Source organism: Chinchilla lanigera, unplaced genomic scaffold, assembly GCF_000276665.1.
Source record: "Chinchilla lanigera isolate Chin_1 unplaced genomic scaffold, ChiLan1.0 scaffold00012, whole genome shotgun sequence".
NCBI classification, from domain to species: domain Eukaryota; kingdom Metazoa; phylum Chordata; class Mammalia; order Rodentia; family Chinchillidae; genus Chinchilla; species Chinchilla lanigera.
Genome location: NW_004955413.1, coordinates 9,267,045 through 9,287,654, shown reverse-complemented (window position 1 = coordinate 9,287,654; position 20,610 = coordinate 9,267,045). Strand labels below are relative to the sequence as shown.

The following is a 20,610-nucleotide window of genomic DNA, read 5'->3' as shown; positions in this document are numbered from 1 at the left end:
TCCTCTCCTTGTTAGTGGATTTAGAGAGTGAAAGCGAGGCCTTCTGTGTAAGTTTATAAAGGGCTTTCTTCTGGTTCTTCTGCAGTTTTCTGCCTACCTGGCTGCAGCCTTTCAGGTTACCAAGTACTTTCTTGATAGGGAGGCCAGGCACAAGGCTGTAGCAGTCAGTCGTCCAGATGGGAGGTAACACTACTGCCTGGGGCATCCATGCGTAAAGGGGTTGTAGGGGTGCATACTTACTTATGACAGACTTGTAAAAAGTCACACACTCTGTTACCCCTGTCACAGTGTATGAGGCTGCTGCAAGGCAAGCTAGGCAGAAGATGCCTGTGCTTGCTTACTTGAACTGGACTCCAGTGATTCTCCTGCCTTTGCCTCCCTGGTGCTGGGACTCTAGGGTAAGCTCACTTTTAGATGGCTTTAATAGTGACTGGTCTAAGCCAACCTTTCAGACAAAGTGCACTGAAGCGTGAGCCCCCCTCCCCCTAGACCTTTGGTTTATGGGAAGGCAAGGTGGCAGTGTAGAACAAAGAGAGGACCAGGAAGGTCTCCCTGCTCAAAAATAACCTCTCTCTCTCAGCTGAGTGTGGTAGCATATGCCTGTAATCCTCGCACTCTGGGAAACTGAAGAAGGAGGATTGAAGTTGGACCCCAGCCTGGGGCAAATTAGTGATTTAGCAAGACCTTGTCTCAAAAAATAAAAAAGTCTAAGGGTGTAGCACAATGCAAAGGCCCTAGTTCATTCCCCAGTACTCGAGAAAAGGAAAAGCCTTTCTTTGGCTGGACACAGTGAGACACATACCTGTAGTTCCAGCTACTTGGAAGCCTGCAGCTGGAGTATCTTTTGAGCCCAGGAGTCTAGAACCAGCTTGGGCAACATAGTGAGACCTTGTCTCAAAAAAAAATTATCTTTGTCAATAGCAAGATACTTACCTGGGTTAAAACCTACTCAAAAAAACTAATAAACTAAACTAATGACTGAAGGATGAAGTCTATGGCTTATTCACTCCAGATGAATAGTGCTACATCTTATTTCTCAACAACCTGTGGCCTTGAAACTCTTTGGTTTGCAGACTGTGGTGGGCACTACTAGTTATCCACCCCAAAGCCATACCTAGCTGTGTTTTTGCTATGCTGTTACAGGTTGGAAATGCCACATTCTCTTTGTCAACCCATCTTGGAGTGAGGGTTAAGCCTGTGACCTAGTTTCACTGAGTGGAAACATACTGAGGGCTGCTAGGATAGATTTTCCTACTTGTTAGTACAATCCTCAAGGAAGAAAGATCTTTTTGCTCCCATTCCTCTGTTTTCCGCTTGGGATACTGGCCACGCGAGGACATGATACACCTATTGCAGCCTTCCTGCCTCATTGAGGGCAGAAATAATTAACATGCTGGGATATGGAGATGGTCTGGGCCCTGACAGCTTGGTTAAAGCAACAGGACTGACACTGGAACTGGCAATTTCAGCCTTCTTCTGTGAGACCTTATCTCCAGTATTTGCAGAACTTTTGTTCTGAAGTTGGACCCCAGCCTGGGGCAAATTAGTGATTTAGCAAGATCTTGTCTCAAAAAATAAAAAAAGCCTAAGGGTATAGCACAATGCAAAGGTTTATATGTAGATGTCCCCTCCAAAGTGCTCATAGGCGGCACTTTTGGGAGGTGATTGGATCATGGGGGCATGACACTTATCAGTGGATTAGTGTGCTGATGAGTGTATAAATAAATAAACTTTGGGAGGTGAAGCCTGGTTGGAGGAGGTGAGTCACTGGGGATGTGGCCTGGAAGGGTCTAGCTCCTTCCCTGTTGCCCGGACAACACTGCTTCCTGACTGCCATGCCCTACGCAAGCATCCTCTGCCATGCCCCTCTACCGTTCTGCCCTTCCTTGGAGTCAGCTGATACGAACTGAAACATCTGCAAACAGCCAAAATAAACCTGTCTTCTTTCAAGTTGTAGGTGTTGGATATTGTGTCTCAACCATAAGAAAGTAACTGAGTCAGATTGTGGGATCAGGAATGGGGCTGTTGCTGTGATACTACCTGACCATATGGTTCAGACGTCTTTGGAATTGGCTTGTGGGAAGGGTATGGAAAGGTTTGGAGATGTTGGCTGCAGAAGCAGCCCTAGAATTCTGTAAGCCAGGCTTGATGGGAGATTATGGTCAGAGCTGAGAAGACCAGAATGTTGACAGTAATGCAGCCAAAAAAGGGCAGGCTCAAGAGGTTTTACTTGGGAAGGACTGCATTGGCAGTTGGACTCCAGGCCATGTGTGTTATGCTCTGGCAGAAAATTTGTCTGCATTTTGCTCATGTCCAGAGACACTGTGGGAGACTGAGATTAAGGATGAATGACTAATCTGGCAAGGGAAATTTCAAAGTAGCCAAATATTCAGGCTGTGGCTTGGGTACTGTTGTGGGGGCTTTTAGCCAGCTCTACATTGCAAATCAAGAGCAAACAGCCCAGCAGAATGATTTTACAAGCTTTGAGTTTGGCCAGAAAGGAGGCTGCAGTAAAGCTCGGTCCCTCAGAGATGGAGCAGAGGAAAACCTGGTTGCCAAAAAGATTAGCATTAAAAATAGGCCAAGTATATTAGAACAGAACAATAGGAAAAATGCCTTGAGGGAATGTGAGGAACCAGCAAGACTCCACCTTTTACAGGCTCAAAATTGTAAAGGTGAAAGAATTTGAGAAGAGAGCCCCAGGGCACCATGCTCCAGCACTGCACCGGCCTAGGGAATGGGAACTGATTCTCTGGGATTCATTTCACTGCGTGCAGCCATCCAGCCACTCAGAGGCCTCTGCAACCGCAGGCAAGATGCACAAGGGCTTAGCTACTGCCCCAGCTGGTGGCAGACCCTGGTGTCATCCACATAGTGCTGTTCTAGGAGCATGCAGAATGAAACAGTTGTGGGATCATGGAAGTTCCCAACAAGATTTCAAAAGAAGACCTGGGACACCAGGCAGTATATGCAAGGCGGCAGTGTGTGAATCTGTGAGTGTGAAGCCAAAGGTGGAAGGGAGACCCCAGGATGTTGGAAAAGCCAGGAACATGGAACATCTGAGGAAAGCCACAAAAAGTGAACAAAGCCCAATCAAGAGAACCCATGGGGCTACAACCACTGGCAGTGCCATAGGGGCAGGGTCACCTAAGCTCTTCAGAGTTCATATCTCACCACAAATTACCCCAGGCCCTGGGCCTGGATCTATGGCGGTGATGTTGAAATGTCTAGAGCTTTCAATGATAACAAACAGCCTACTGTGGCACATATACCGTAGGTTCACCACCAGTGATCTATGGGATTCAGTGCTTACCCTGCTGGATTTAAGACTTGCTGTGGCACCATTCCTTTCTATCCCCCTTTCTTCCTTTTGGAATGGGGATGTTTATCTTGTGCCTTTGTACTTCAGCAGTGTAACTTTCATTTTTTACAAGAGCTTGCAGATAAGAGTTTACCTTAAACCTCAGAGGAGACTCTGGACTAGGACTTTTCAACAGTGCTGAAGTTGTTAGGATTTTGGCAACACTTAGAGATAGATTAAATGCATTTTGCATAAAGGGATGGGCATGAGTCTTGGGGGTGAGGGCAGAATGTTATGGTTTATGTCTAGATGTCTCCCTAAAGTCTCATGCGCTCATAGGTGGGGCTTTGGGGAGGTAATTGGATCATGGGGGTGTGATACTTATCAGTGGGTGAGGTGATGAGTTTATACCTAATTATGATTTGAAAGACAAAGCATGGTTGGAGGAGGTGGGTCACTGGGAATGTGGTCTAGAAGGATCTATCTCCCCCTTCCTTTGATAATGTCTGCTTCCTGACTGCCATGCCATAAGCAAGCCTCCTCTGCCATGCCCCTCTGCTGTTCTGCCCTGCCTTGGGGCGAGCTGACTGTGAACCAAAACCTCTACAAACTGTGAGTCAAAATAAACATTTTCTCTTTTAAGTTATAGTGTTGAAAATTGCATCTCAGAAGTGAGAAAGTAACCAAGACAAGGTTTCTTATTAATAATGGTAGCAAAGACCTATAAGGTGCTTAGACTGTGCACAAAGCACACATCACATAGGAAACTTGTTTTATTCCTACAAGTTTTTGGAGAATTTTTATCCTTATTTTGCAGATGATGAAACTGAGGGACAGGGAGGTGACTTTCCTGAGCTCAGTTGTCCAGCTAGTCTGGTTCCAGAGTTCTCAGTCCTTACGTTCTTATAACTGGGGTGATACACAGTGTAACCAAAAAAAGATTTGCAGCAGATAATATATATTCCAGATAACAGCTTTTAAATGGTGTTGAGCTGAATGAGCTAAAAGCATGGAAATGAAGAGATCAAAGGTCTCCTTATGAGACAGCTTCCTCCACTTCCTCAGCCACAGAGAGCCTGTTGTCTTGTTCTGTCACTCGTCATATGTGCCAAAGCTAAGAATCACTGTTTTACCAGGGGCCCATTGGAATCCAGAACCATCCTGGTCCTGGGTCTCCTCATCTAAGTCAACAGTACATTTGATACGCAATCTCTCCTATGCTGAGCAACTTCAAAGTCACTCTGTTTTCCCCTCTGCTTCAGCCTCCACATCTTATATTTACCATGCATTATTCATTTTCTTTCAAGGATGCTTCTCAAAGTCAGTTGCTCCCACTGCTCCTGTTTGGTCTTTGCTGTGGTTTAGTCACACTCTTCAAAGTTCATGTATTGGAAAGTTAATGCCCAATGCAACGATTTTGGGAGCTGGGATCTTCAAGTGGTGAACAGACTGGGCTTGGGATGTTGCCCAGTGGGAGAGCACTTACCTAGTATGTGTGAGGCCCCAGGTTCAAAACCCTAACACTGAAGAAAGAAGTTGAATAGACCATAGGGCTCTGCGCTCATGAATGGACTAATGCACCATCCATGGGATGGATTAGCTATTGAGGGCGTAGCTTCCTTTCCCTTCTCTGTGTCTCTTTCATTCTCTCACCTTCTGACATGCACACATGCACGTGCTCCCTGGACCTTCTGCTTTCCACCAAGGAAAGATGCAGCCAGAACACCTTCATCAGAGGGACTTTCCAACCTCCAGAACTGTAAGAAATAAATCTCTGCTTAGTATAAATTACTCAGACTCAGCTATTCTGTTGCATAGCAGCACAAAATGAATCAAGACAGTCTCTGATTTTTTTTCTCACTTTGCTCTCACATCACACACCCCTTATAACTTTGAGTTACCTTGAAAATACCTGTAACTCCACGCACTATATTCTGCAGCCCCCTGTTTGCCTGTATGTGTGATTACCAATCGAATGTGGCACAGTATTAGCAACCCTCCTCATTCTCTAGCCCCAGTCTAACCAGTCTCCCTTCTGCCTCCTCTTTCATAAAACTTGGGCTGTAGCTACGCAACGCTTTTCATCATTTCTCAACTATGCCAGGCACTTTGATGAGCCTTGCTTAAACGTGCCCCTTCCCCTCTTCTGGCAATTTGCCTCTCATCCTTCAAGACTAAGGTCAAGCATCACCTCCGCTGCAGTCTTCCCAGACTTTCCCAAGGGAGAGATTACTCCTCCTGGATTCCTGACCCAGCTCTTGATTTATACCGTGAGCAAAACGCTTCGTGGTATCTGCTAACATATCAGTTTGTGTGTTACACCGCTGAACTGATGTGGTAAAGAGCAAAGTCTCCCTCATGCTCCCAGGCTCAAAAGTGTGTCTGGCACATAGTAGACACTCCATAAATGATCATAAGTGAGCTTGAAAGCCTGTTTGCTGAAGGTCATTCCTTTCAGCAATGGGCCATAATATGATTTGAGTGTGTGTGCAACAGCTTCTATATCATGAAGAGAAAATCAAGTCATGACTCCTCTTACATGCATGTTTTAGGAGGATGGGATAAAATCCAGGTGCACAGTAATGGAGTGTGTACCCCTATGTTAACTGAGACCATGTGCTCAGGGATCAGTAGATGGGCCATTTGATTTTGTGCATTTCTCTCTGTAGGGCTTAGATAGTAGAGCTGATTAGTCCATAAAGAGAATGAGCTGAGAGAATGAGTTTTTGTTTGTGCTCTTGTATTTTTGATCAGTTTTAACTAAGGTAACTGTTATAGCACTTTCATAGCTAAAATAAGGCTCAGAACTTAAATTATTTGTCCTTAAGCCATGCCAGACAGCAAGACACTCCAAAATAAAACCCAATGCTCCAGCCCTTCCATTCAGCATTCTTCCACTACACTGCACTACTGTGAGCAAGGATATAGCTGTACAAAAATAGTACATCTAAGGGGCTGGAGATTTAGCTCAGTGGCACAGTGCCTGCTTGGCAAGCACCAAGTCATGAGTTTGGTTCTTGGTACCGGAAAAAAACCCCAAAAAACAAAACAAAACAAAAATAGTACATCTAATACATATACCCAGGCATTGGGATAGGGAGGGCGCAATTTTGAGTTTCAATCTCATTATATATGGTAATTTATTATTTAATAAACATTTATTATTCCTCCAGTCTCAATAAGAAACCTCCACTTACATTTAAATAAAAGAAAATGATGCCAGGTGTGGTGACTCAACCCATAAGCCCAACTACTCAGCAAGCTGAGGCAGGATCACAATTTAGAGGTCAGCCTAGGCAAATTAGTGAGACCATATCGCAAAATAAAATTTAAAAGGGGAGATTGGGGTGTAGTTCAGTGGGAAAGCTGTTACCTAGCATGTGTGAGACCATGGCTTCAATCCCCAGCCCTGAGAGAGGAGAGAGGTGAGAGGAGAGAAAGGGAGACTGTACCTCTCCTGGGTATATTCCTGACAGAGTTAAAGTCACCTTATAGTGATACATGCATGCCCACATGCATAGCGGCACAATTGACAATAGTCAAGCTCTAGAAACAGCCTTGATACCCATCAATAAATGAATGGGTAAGGAAAATATGCTGTATATATGCACACTAGAATTTTATTCAGCAATAAAGAATGAATTCATTTGTAGGAAAATGGGTGCATCTTGAGACCATAATGTTAAATGAAATAAGTCAGACTTAGAATGTTAAATATTGTGTCATTTCTCTTACAAAATATACCCAAAGTAGGAAAAAAGGCAAGATGGGAGAAGAAGAGGGAGGCAGACCCTTTGGAGATGGGAGAAAGACCAAAAATGATCAGGATTTTATATATATATATATATATATATATATATATATATATATATAGCCAAAAATGTATGTACAATGGAAAAGAAAAACTTCTATAAATATTTTAATACTGTTTATTGAAATATCATAAGATTAATACAGTTGCCTTTGGCCTCTACAATTACAAGGGGTTTCCAAAGTGGTGGCCATTAACTTCTAGACATTTATTAGTATGGTAACCTGCTGCTTGGGTAACCTTGGTCACTGAGGTTGCTGCACATGCATTTTCTGTTTCTTCTCTACGGACCAGCAGTGTGGTGGGTTTTTTGTGATATACAACATCTGCTAGGGTCCCCCATATGAAGGTAGCACTATCTGTTGAAAAATCATCATACTATTTTTCTTTTCTTGAAGTGTGTATACAGTGGCAGTCTCTCTCAGTCTCTCAGTCTCTCTCTCTCTCTCTCTCTCTCTCTATATATATATATATATATACACACATATATTCCTCAAAAATGTAAATTTTATGTATTGCAATCATATACCAATATGAAAAGAAAAAGAAAATGAGTGTATATATATGAGAATATTATATATACATATATATATATGCCATTTTTATTGTTGCTGAGACAAAATACCCAACACCTGCAACTTGAAGGAAGAAAGGTTTAATGTGGCTCACAGTTTTAGAAGTGTCAGTCCATGGTCAGCTGGCTCCAAAGCAGGAGCATCATGGGAAAAGGGTATAGTGGAGCAAAGCTACTCACTTCATGGAGGCCAGAAAGCAGAGCACGGGGAAGAGTGCCATCCGGAGACACACCCTCCAACGGCAAGCCCCACCCTGTGACCCGCCTCCTCCAACTGGGTCCTACCTGCTAACAGCCCATTCATCTGTGAACATCAGTTGGTCAATCCCCTGCTGAGTACAGGGCTCTCACGATCCAGTCACCTCTCCAAGAGTCTCTTACTCCACTAAAGTTGACTTTTAAGATGAAATGTCACCATAGGGTTGTTGAAGATTAAATTCTATAACTTTGATAATTATATGCAAATATTGTCTTCTCAAGATCAATGGGATCTCTGCAATTTTATGTTTTCACTCTTTTGTTCACTTCTTAAAACAAAAATTTCATTATGTCCCTAGGCTGATCTTGAATTCCTGAGCTCAAGTGATCCGCCTGACTCAGCCTCCCAAGCAACTGGGACTGCAAGCATGCAGTAGCATGCCCAGCTTGTTTTTTTACCTTCTAATATGGATAATTTGTCTTCTTGGTACTTCCTCATATTTTTTATCTGTGAGAGTCATTTATTGTTTGCTACCTGTGGCTAAAACTCTTACCTATTTTTTTCTTCATCTAGTCCTAATTACAATGCTTTAAGACATAAGAAAACTACACCTTAGAGAGCTGAGGGCTTGTCCAGCCTGGTTCTCTACTTCTCTATCCTTGCTTTTTCTGCTGTGACAGGTCTTGCTAGCCTGTGCACTGAATAAATGATCAATAAACACCAATTAGTATTAATGTAGGCTCCCAACACTCTAAGTTTGTGACCTTTCTTTTCACTGCATGAAAGAAAATCCACTTGCAGCCAGACAAGTATTATAAGTTAGGAGAGCTGGAATCTTTCATAGGTCAGCCCTATGCCACCCTTCATCCTACTTATTTTCCTCCCTCTTTCCAACACCATCCTCAACTTCCCAGGCCCAGCTTGGACCCTCCAGAGCACCCTCTGCCCTTGGGAAATGAGGAGATGGCTGGAATGGACAGGCTCAGCTTACTTCCCTGTCTTTAGGATTTCACCTGTTCTCACAAGCCCCCCAAACCTGCTTCACTCCCACCATCAAAGGAAAAAAAGGAACCTTTACCGGCTAACATAACATCTGCCTGATCACATATATTTGCAGGCTTCTTATGCAGGCTTATGCACAATAAGCTTTAAAAAGAGAGAGAGAGAACCGAAGAAATTGGAAAAGATAGTGTAAAGGAATAGAATTTGGAATGAGTGCTTAAGTGAGTAAGGATCAGAAGGTAAATGAGATGATTCCAGGGACTAAGCCAATGAATGCTAGCAAGCAAATGTTCAGTATTTAATAAAACTACACATAGTGCTAAATTTATTAGCCTCAGTTAATGTCATCTAATAAACCAGGGGGTAATCCACACTGGGCTGACTAGGTACAATGGCACCAGGCCAAATGCTGCTGTCACACAGCCTCTCTGGATGCCCCAGAACAGAGGGGCACAAGGACAGTTGTATTTTGTAGTCAGGAAGGAGGTACAAAGAGTCATCCTCTCCACCTTGCCTTGCTTCCCAGACAGATGTTCTCATCCTCCAGTTAGGTACTATAAAGTTTAGTTTTCCTCATGTCCTTTCAAAGGCACATCATCCACAACTTTAAGACTTGGAGGAGGGAAGCAGGAAGCTTCTCATCTTTAGAAGAAGGAAAGCCCTTCATGAGAAGGACTGTCCGGCACTGTTACACCGACCCTCCCCTCACCCCAGCCATACATAACTTTGGAGGCCACCCAAGCCACACCACAGTACACCCCAGGCCTGAGTGTGTGACCTTCACCTCCCCGCAGCAGTGCAGAGGAAGAGGCAAAACCTTGAGAAAAACAAGCATCAAGATTTGATGGTGTGTGCTGAACTTTAAAATGTTAAATGATGGTGAAAAATTTTTTGGAAAAGAATATCTTCAAAATTGTGCTGCATAGTAAAGCTAATGGAGCCCATATGTCCTCTACTAAAACTTAGAAAAACAAACTAAAAACAATACTTTCACGCCTGCCAGGCTGAAATGTGATCTACTCCTTAATATTCGCTCAACCCGGCGTCAAATACTTTAAAATGGTAATGATTCCAAAGAGCGGCCTGGCCTTCGTGGATAAACAACAGACCTCGAACTTGATGTTCCATTCCTGGTTCTGGGCACGCCGCTTAATCTCGTGATTCCTTCTCAATTTTCTGAGCTCTAAAATGGGGATATCAGGGTTTTGGAGGTGTTTATGAGGCAGATTAAGATGATTGTGGAGCATTTTACAAATGGTTAGTAACTGATACTCTTTTCATAACTTGGCTTTATTATTATTGTTGTTATTATTAATTCATTCAGTTGTGTAGAAATAAATGAAGACAGCCGAGAGGAGTACCCCCAGGCTATTTATTCAGAGTTGCTAAAATAAGGGAGTCAGCTGTCCTCACTTGGATTTGGCAGAGACTCCAGCCAGGGAAGAGAGTGAGGCGACTTTGTAGGGAAGAAAGGGAAGTCTTGGGCCAGGCCAGGATAGGAGACACTGGCACTGGGAAAGTGGAGGCCGGCTACTTAGAAGTAGGGCTTAAGCGCCCGTTTGGGGGAGCATATTTGGCTTTCTCTGGCTGCTGCTGAGTTGGAAAGCAGGCAGGGATCTCGAGTTGGAAGCTAACTGGTTTGGCTTCCCCAGCTGGTTAATCCAGAGGGTGTAGGTCAGCGTTCTGTGGCCATACATAGTCTGACCTTTGCTCACTGCCTGCATATTCAGTCTCTAGGTGGAATTTACAGGTGGGAGGGGCCTGACTACCCCTGCAGACAACCGGGCACCTGCCACATAGTCTAGGGGGTAACCGTATTTTTTGTACCGTTTAAACACTTTTAGAAGGTGGAAATTTAGAAGATGCACTGCTTAACCAACCGTATTCACTCTGTGGTATCAATAGGCACACCACTAGGGTAGCAAGCAGGACAACTGGGCTCTAGACTTGTCTCTATCACGCAAGGGGGCAGGAGGAAGAGAAGCCTGAGACAAGCCACAGCCCCTCTTGGGGTCCAAAAAGGCAAGTATTTCGAACTCCATAAAGCAGGTATTTTAAGAGTGCAATAAGGAAGAATGTGACAATATGCTTTTGAAGTTCTACTTAGTGGACTGGAGTCTCAAACACTTCTGTGTGTCCCGTAGGGAGACTGCCTGATTCTCAGACTTACCACCTCCCCTACTTCTACCTCCAGCAAGGCCACCTCCTTCCCACTCCTCTCTCTGCCCCTCCATTCTCTAGCCAGTGAATGAGACCACCAGAAACTCAGAATCTCTTTGTGTCTCTGCAAGAAACCTACACACTTGACTTCCAGCTCACACCAATCCATCCATTTATTTATAATAATGGCTTTCTTCCTGTTATTTGAGCATGAAGCACTAAATACTTTACAAATTTCTCATTCTTGCTGGGCATGGTGGGCATGTGCCTGTAACAGCTACTCAGGAGGCTGAGGAAGGAAGATAGTGCGTTCCTGCATAGCCCGGGAAACTTAGTGAGACCCTATTTGAAAATAAAAAGAGCCAAGAATGCAGCTCAGCGCTATCGGGTTCAATCCTCACTACCCCTCAAAATGTTTTCCTCATTTTAACTTCTAATATCATTGATATTGATAGCTATCACCACCACAAGCAAAATCTCTGTGGGTTTTCAAAAATAGTTACAACTGCAAAGGAGTCTTGAGACTAAAAACTTCATTAAGCACTACTTTATGTAATGTAATCTTTTCCCTAATAATTATACAACTAAGATTCTATTCAAAGACCTAGAATATATTCATGCACAATATGTTCATGCCAGCACATTTATTGTTTTTTGTTTGTCTTTTTGAGACAGGGACTTGCTATGCAGTTCAGGCTGGCCTTGAGCTCACTTTGTAGCCCAGGCTGGTATCGTACTTGCAATGATCCTCCTGCCTCAGCTTCCTGAGTGCTGGGGTTATAGGCGTGTGCCACCACGCCCGGCCAGCACATTTATTCTTTGAATCAACCTAAGTCTGTGAATAGCATTAGTTAAGTAATTCACAGTACATTCATGAAATATTATATAGTTACTAAAAACATTTGTAAAAAATTTTAATGATATGGGAGAATGTTAGCAGAATAATAGTAAGTTAAATGGCAGAGTATAAGACCATATCGAGTACGATCCTGGTTTTGTGTTTTTGTGTGTGTAAAAACTTAAGAAAATATACTGAATACACCAAACCCTTCACCATTTTTGGGTTATTGGACTTTGGGTGATTTTGTGTCTTTATATTTTTTCTATATTTTACTTATCTATAAAAACCCAAACATCTAGTAGGGTGGGGTGACATATACTTGTAATTCTACTACTCTGGAAGGATGAGGCAGGAGGATTGCAAGTTTGAGCCCAGCCTGGGTAATTTAGTGATTTAGTGAGACCCTATCTCAAAGTAAAAAATGGGCTGGGATATAGCCTAGTGTGAAGACCCAGGTTTCAATCCCCAGTACCCATAAATATCAATTCCTACCTCAAATGTCAGTTTTATAATTAGAGAGAAACACAAAAGTTATTTAGAAACACTTGGCGGGGGGTGTGGTTGCACACACTTGTAATTCCAGCCCTCAGCGCTGAGACAGGAGATTTGCTGAAGTTCAGAGCTAGCCTGGGCTACACTGTGAGCTCAAGGCCAACCTGAACTACATGGTGAGAACCTATCTCAAAAAAACCCAAAAAACAAAAAACCCAAACAGAATCAGAAATAAAGAAACACTTTTATTTTGAGACAGCGTCTCCCTAAGTCACTGAGTTACCCAGGTGGGGCTCAAACTTGCCATCCTCCTGCTGTAACCTCCCAGAGTGTTGGGATGACAGGCGTTTCCCTCCACACCTGGCTTACATTTACATTTTTAATATAGCACCTTCCAGCCCCCCGGGAGGACAAGGAGCCACAACTGATGTTTCTTTTAGAAGAGTGTTCGCTACAGCATCTGCAGGTATAAACACTTATAAAGCCAGTGTTTACATTTCCAGTCCTATGTCTGGAAAGCTGAGCCGTCTTCACTTTTATAAACTCAGAAACCTAACTAAAACCCGGATAGGCCAGGAACCAGGCGGCACCAGTGTAAATAGGCAGCTGGCACCGGCCCAGATGTAGAAGTACAACTAATTCCGTTTTCTTTGACATAAGCTTTGGAGAAAATGGCAATGCCAAAAGATGAACCTAAAGGGAAAAGACAGATGGACACCACTTCTAAGAAGCAAAGTTGCAGTAGCCTTTGAGGGTCAGTCCAAGCAGGAGGGGCAGGCCACTGGCACATGATTAGAAGAAAGTCAAAAGGCCATTGCCAAGAGAAGCCAGGGAGATCTGGCAGCTGAGCCCCAGGCTCCAATCCCAGGTGTCAGAATTTGTGAGTGATCTGAGGCAATTAAGGAACCAGACTATACAGTTCTTCAAGTCAAGTGGAGAAAGTGGGAAACCCTGGGTGTAAGAGACTGTTAGGGTTTGAATCTGCAATGTCCCCCAAAGGACATTTGCTAAAGGCTTAGTTGCCTCTCATGGCACTATTGAGTGGAGGAAGTCACTGTAAAGGTAGGGCCTAGTAGAAAAAGTAGGTCACTGGTGGGCAGGCTTTGAAGGATATATATTAGGACCCAGTCTCCTTCCCTTCCTTCCCCTCTGCTCCCTTTCCTTCCTCCTCTTTACTTCTTCTCTGTTTCCTTCCAGCAGCCATAATGTAGGCAGATTGCCTCTACCACATCCGTCCACCATGATGGACTCTCTCACCACAGGCCAGGAAACAATGGAACCAGCTGACCATGGACTAAAACTATGACTCAAAATAAATTTTTCTTCCTTTAAGTTGTTTATCCTCAAGTATTTTGTCACAGTGACAAAAAGATGAGAGAGAGAAACACCTAAAATATCCAGTCAGATGTGTTCAGTTCAGCCACCTGACCTGGTGCTAATTTCTATCTCACAGAGTGATTGTGGAGATTAAGTAAACTACAGCATACAAAGCATCCGGTACAAAGCCTAGAGAGTAGAAAGTCACTATGTAGCATCAATATTGCTTTCTCAACTCATAAAATGGAGAGTTGGGTGTATGTAGGTAAGAATAAATGTTCCGTAGGAACATTCTGCTTAATAAGCAGAATTCTTATTCTCTAGTAAAGGCTACTCCAGGATATATGCTCCCTTCAGACCTACAAGGGCTGCAAGGTCAAAACTCTTTAGGCAAAACTTTACTTCCTAGAGCAGCAACTTCTCTGCACCACACAGAACTTTGACATGCAGCCTATAAATATGAGACTTTATTCCCTCAACTGCTTTGTCCCTGGTGGAGTAGCAAGGAACCAACACAGAATTTACTTTCTTCTCTTAAACCTTAACATCGTAATAACTTTGACAAATATCACACACCTGATGAATAAGAGACAGAATTACACGTAAATGATGAATCATATCTTAGTTCAATTGGGTATGTATTATATAACACAGCTGAAACATTTTAGGGAAGGGTGAGGCTTTTAAATACACATTTATCTTCAAATTCCCAACATTGGAAGATATCGATGTCAATGTGGAAAACATGGGGATTTTCCTCCGGATTTTTATCCCCTTCACTCAAAGCTAAGAAAATATGCCCCCATCTTTTTCTGCCACCTGCCCTGAACTGTGAGTTTCCTCGCTCTGTTTACTTATAGGTTCAAGCTCAGCCCCACCCAGGTTCTGATCTAAAAAAAGATTCAAGCAGCTAGTAATTGTTGTTCAGACTCCATGTGTGAACCTGAAGCCCTAGTCTCAATTATACCAACTATGGTACTATAATTGCTTTTCATTTTCTCTTGCTCAGTAACCCTCCCCTGTCTTCTGGTAACCTGTCCTATTTGGGGTATAGAGGCTAGAGGGGGAGAGACAGGGAAACAATCCCTCCCTAGCTCCATAGATTCCTGGTAGAACTATTGCAAGGCTCTGCTTACCCAACATAGAGCTGGGTTCTCTGTTTATGAAATAGAAGATTGTTCGGACAACTGATACATTCTTGGATATTTGAACAGTGGCTGATAGTATCTGTGATTCTGATTTAATTTGGGCCGAGGCATCACAGTGGTTCTAGTGGGGCAACAGAGTTGAGATCCAGTGGGCCAGGTCAGGAAAGTCATGACGGGGACCCTGAGACCTCTTGCCCCTCTCTAGCTCTATGTTCTCCCTCTCCCCTTTCTCCTTTCTCACCTTGAGCTTCTGTATGGCAAAGCAGATATCTGTCTGTAACTGTAAGATGAACACAAGGTTAAGTTTAGGTTTTCAAAAAAGAGCCCAGTAGAGTTTCTGTATCAGTTGTGACATTCTGATTATTTCCGGGCTGCCCTGCAGGGTTTGTGCTATCCTAAACAGATGTTTGTACTGGGTAGCTTGCTTTTACTGTAACAAACACCTGAGGTAATCAACCAAAAATGAGAAAAGGTATATTTTGGCTTAGAATTTGGGAGATTTCAGCCTGAGGCTAGTTGGCTTTGTCGCTTTGGGGCCTGTGGTGAGGCACCACATCACGGTGGGTGTCGATGGAGAAAGAAGTCCTCACTGCATTGCTGGAAGTGTAAGAAAGATAGGAAGGGGTTGGGTCCCAATACCCTCTTCAAATACACAGGAAACCTCCCAGTAGGCCCCACCTCTTAATGGTTCCAATATTTCCTACTAGCATCACTGCTGGCGAACCAAGCCTTTAAAACCAAGCCTTTAAAACTGTGGTCTTGCTGGGTGTGGTGGCACATGCCTATAATCCCAGCACTTGGGAGGCTGAGGCAGGAGGATTGTTGAGAGTTTGAGACCAGCCTGCGTTACAAAGTGAGCTCAAGGCCATCCTGAACTGCATAGCAAGACCCTGTCTCAAGAACAAAACAAAAAAGTAGTCTTTGAGGGAAGGGGTTTACCCAAACCATAGCAACAGACTTTCACAAATACGGCATATTTAAATCACCAAGAAGATAATTCTGCCAGCAATATGAGAATCTAGTAATGAGAAACAGCAAAGTAAGCTTGCAGACTGTTTCCAGGGTCCATGCCATGGGAATATTCTGATAATAGTACTCGAAAGTGGAGAGAGCTGTACAACCCAGTCAGAAGAAAATGAGTCTTGTAAATGTGGCAAACAGGCATACGTTTCTAACTTTTGTTGTCTGGATATTGGAATTCTGTTTCAGATATTCACACAGGACTTATGTGGCTCATATGTTCAATATATCTGTTATCTCCAAAATACATTTTAAACTCTTTAACTGGGATTCTATAAAGACAGGCAAATGGATTTGTTTGAAAAGACTGACTCTGCTCTATGATATAAATGATGTCAGGGACAGAAGTTTATGAAAAATAAACTATAATGTACAGTATCATTCAGTATCTGCCTGGCAGGGGCAGCTGCAAATTACCACTTACACACTTCATGCCCAGGAATCCAAGGACTGCCAAGGTGCAGTGCTGCAAATATTCAATTTGGTGTCCTGAGCTTAGCCTTCCACCTGCTTCCCAGCTCAGTGACAGAGACACCTGCTGCAAACCCAGTCTAATACAAGCAAATAGTCTGGCCAAGCTACAGTTTTTATTGGTGAAATCTGAAGAGCCTACTCTAACAGTTTCTTCCTTTCATTCATCCATACAACAAGCAGTGTCAGGCACTTTGTTAGGGACTGGGGATTCAAAAGCAATTACCACGCACCAATTATTTATTGCAGGTAATTACAGCAAATTGTGCCAAGCATGACCTTACAGATATAAACAAAGTAGTTAGGAGGAACAGTTTTCTTGGGAAATTTAAGGACTATTTCTTCTTTTTTTTTAAATATAGGAGGTTACATTTGAGTTGAGTCTGAAAGAGTTTATAGAAATTTTGCTGGGACAGAAATGGAGAATTGTACTCTTCGCAGAAAGAACAGTGAAAAGACCATACAAGTGAAAAAAAGTGAGAACAGTGAGAAATTCAGTATTGCTAGAGAATGGCTATGTGGGGATAGGATTGTAGATGAGACAGGTAAGGTAGTTGCTATGGTTTGAATGTATTCCCAAAAGTCCATCTGTTGGAAATTTAATCTCTAGTGCAATAGTGCAGAGAAATAGGGCTTTTATGAGATTAGGATACCAGTCACATTAATGGATTAATATTGTTATCTCTGGATCAGGTTTATTATCATCAGAATAGATTTGTTATACAAGTGAGTTTGGTTTTTTCTTGCATTTTCACCATGTGATGCTTCTACTGTGTTATGACTCATCTATCCTCAGCAAGATGTAGCCCTTTGCTCTTAGACTCACCAGCCTCTAGAGCCATAAGCAAAATAACTCTCTGTTCATTATGAATTCTCCAGCCTGTGCTATTCTGTTATAGAAGCAAAAAATGGACTGTGACAGTAGTGTGTGTGTGTGTGTGTGTGTGTGTGTGTGTGTGTGTAAAAGGTTTTGGAAGCCTTGCTTGAGAGCTTAGATTTTACCCTACAAGCACTCAGAATAAAGTCCTTATTTCCTAGCCTGGCATATTTTTGTTACCAAATTAAATAAAAGTGGTTAGAGAAAAAGATTAGGGGTCAGAGGTATGAAAGGCAACTTCAAGGCTGTTTCTGAGCAATGCTTCTTAACACAGGAAAGCCCTCTACCCCAGGGTTATTTGGTAATGTCTGGAGACATTTTGGTCGTGACAAGGGGAGATATAATGGGTAGAGACTAAGAATACTGCTAACATTCTACAATGTGCTGGATGAAGAGCTGCACATTCCCAAATGACAGTAGTGCTCAAGCCGAGAAACCCTGTTCTATGGGGTAGTGGATATTTTCTGCTTTTGGTTGCTTGCAGTCCTTTCCCACTTCTTCTTTGGAAAATCACCTGGACTTTTCATTCAGATGTTCACTGTCTTCTGTAAAACCCATGTGCTTCAGGGGAAAATGGACCTTACCCCCAGCCCCCACCAGAGGTGAGTCCTGATTGGATTAATTCCATCAGCTCACCCTCTTCCCTAGTGTATTGATTTAGGTAGAGGCTAAGCTATGGTAACAAACAGATCCAAAAGTAGTGGCTTAAATCAGATGAAAATTTACTTCTGACTCTTAACAAAATAATCAGTAGTCATACATGCAGGATGAACTGGGTAGCTCTGTTCTACCTGCCATCAAGGAACACAATTTCTTCTTGTAATCTGATTGTACCACCATCTCCTGCTTACGTGGTTGAAGCTGGCTCAGCTCCATGCTCCATGTTCTGCAGAAAAAGCAAAGGTAGAGTTCACAACAAGCAGTTCTGTCCTTAAGGAGATGACCTAGAAGGTGTACATATTATTTTCCTTTCCATCTCACTGGCTTGAACTTAGTCATATAAACACATTTAGCCAATGGACACATCTAGCCAAAAGAGAACAGGGAATAGGCATTTTCCCAACAGAAATGGGAAAATGGTGGTTCTGCTAAAAGGAAAAAGGGCAGCATAGAAGCAGAAGAATAACTAGCTTTTCTGCCATACCGAGACTGATTCAGCTTTTGGTCTAGGACTATGACTAAATATAGACCCATGAAATATGAAATACATGAAAAAGACATTTTCTGGGAGCTTCTGGGAAAGAAACTAGAATCAAATCAAATCAATCTAGAAATAATAGCGTGCCTTTATATTTTTCCTTGATGTTATTAGATCTCTTCTTCCAAGCTTTCTTTTTATTTCTTTCAGTTTCCACATTGTCCAATTTCCATTGGTGGAGGTCACCATTACATTCTCCCTTCATAATGAATCAAATACTTGACATTCTCTTTATCTGCTTCCGCTCTCCAGACACCAAAACTAGTCACTCGTGAAGTCCGAACTACATTTTCTGATCTCTCTCCTCTCCCCACTTCCGCGTCCCCTCCCCTTCTCCCTTCCCTCCTTCTCCCTCCCTTGGAAATCAACCAGGGCCTTTTCTCTGCTGGGCAAGTGCTCAGCCACTGACCCACTGAATTACCCTCAGCCCTTAAGCAGCTTCATGAAAATATAATTCACGTACCATATAATCACATTTTTTTCCTTTTGCAGTCCTAGGGATTGAACTCAGGGTCTCACATAGCCTAGGCAAGCACTCCACTACTGAGCTATATGCCCAACACCTTAATTTTTAAAAAATTTTGTCTGTCTGTCTATCTACAAGGTATGATTAAAACTACAGTGACTGTTTAAACTAAAAAAATTATACAGTGAAAGACACATTGCCATCAATCCCCCTCAAAGTACTCCTCCTCGTTTCTAACACACTTATCCCTTTGTTCTTGACACTCCATGAAGCAGTTGTGGAAGTCCTCTTTCATGAGAATCTTATTTGCATTGTGCAGCTGCCTCAATGTCCTGAACTGATTCAAAACATTTACCTTTCATTGTATTTTTGATCTGAGGGAAGATCCGGAAGTTCCATGGTGCTGGGTCCTGTGAAAAGGTGAAGAGGACACACCATAGTATTTTTATTTGACAGAATTGCAAATTTCAAGTTGATTTAAGACATTGAGGCAGCCATGAAAAAGGACTTCCAAAACTGATTCAGAAAGTGGCAGATAGCCAAGCGTGATGATTCATGCCTATAATCCTACCACACAGAAGGCTGAGACAGGAGGATCACTGCAAGGTTGAGGCTAGCCTGGGCTACATGGTGGGTTCAAAGCCAGCCCAGACTATATAATTGAGACCCTGTCACAAACAAAGCAGAACAAAACCCAAGACAGAAAAACAGAATGTGGCAGAAATGATAGATAAGTGTGTTTTAAGTATTTTGAGGTAGATTAATGGCAATATACCTTTTACTGTAATACATTTTAAAATTTTTATTTAATCATTCACTATATTTTTTCATCATGCTGCATATATTTATCTATCTCATTGGTTCTGTTTCTGTAGAGAGCCCTGAGTAATGCAGCTACTTTTTTTTTTTTTTACAGCTACTTTTTCTATCTTCCCTAATACTATTCTCCTTTCCTCCTTCACCACAGGAAGCCTCTACCACAATTTTTTTCTAATTTCACCCATTCACCATTCATGTTTTTATACTTCTATCATGTATATGTCCATGAGATGTAAGCAATTACAGCAATTACTTTTTGTTTTGTTAAATATTTTTATTCTGTATCTCCCATACTGCATGTATCTCTCTAACACACACACACACACACACACACACACACATCCAGTATATCATTTTAATGGTTGAATTACATTCTAATAAATGCATATACCTCAATACACCTGGTCTTTTTTTAAAAAGAGAATAAAAATTAAAAAAAACATTAAAAATGATACACAATTGCAAAACAAGATATAGGAAATCAACAATAGTTGTTATATTGCATATTGTTACCTTCAAAGTAGTTGTTCAGATTACCAGATATAAGCATGCAAAATTAATACAGCTGGTCTTTACTGATAAAACTTTCAGATTCTTCCCAACCAGTCCCCATTTATGACTACTAAAAACAGTGTTGCAAGACAGTATTTGTGCCTGTCTTTTATACACAGATGGAAGAGTTCCAAGAGGGTGTAATCATAGAACTGAGTCATGTGGTCTGTTGGGTAAACCTTTCCCTCCGGCTTCTGGTCGGATTTGACTAGTGGGAGATGCCAACAAGGGAGCAGGGGGTCGGACTATGAGATTGGGGATTTCTTCTCCTGGCTCTTGTCCTGGGGCTCTGTGGGTTGGCTGCATTCCTCCACCTAAGACTACAAATCTGGTCAAGTAACTCAACTACTTCCATAACTACT

At 42.5% G+C, this 20,610-nt stretch overlaps 1 long non-coding RNA gene across 1 annotated transcript; it reads right to left on the bottom strand.

The window, feature by feature from the left end:
- Positions 1 to 17,993: 17,993 nt before the first annotated feature.
- On the bottom strand, positions 17,994 to 20,297 carry LOC102014996. The gene is made up of 3 exons (XR_260072.1): positions 20,210 to 20,297; positions 19,233 to 19,287; positions 17,994 to 18,099 (listed from the first exon to the last, which is right to left on the bottom strand). It is a non-coding gene; the product is annotated as an uncharacterized LOC102014996 (long non-coding RNA).
- Positions 20,298 to 20,610: the final 313 nt, after the last annotated feature.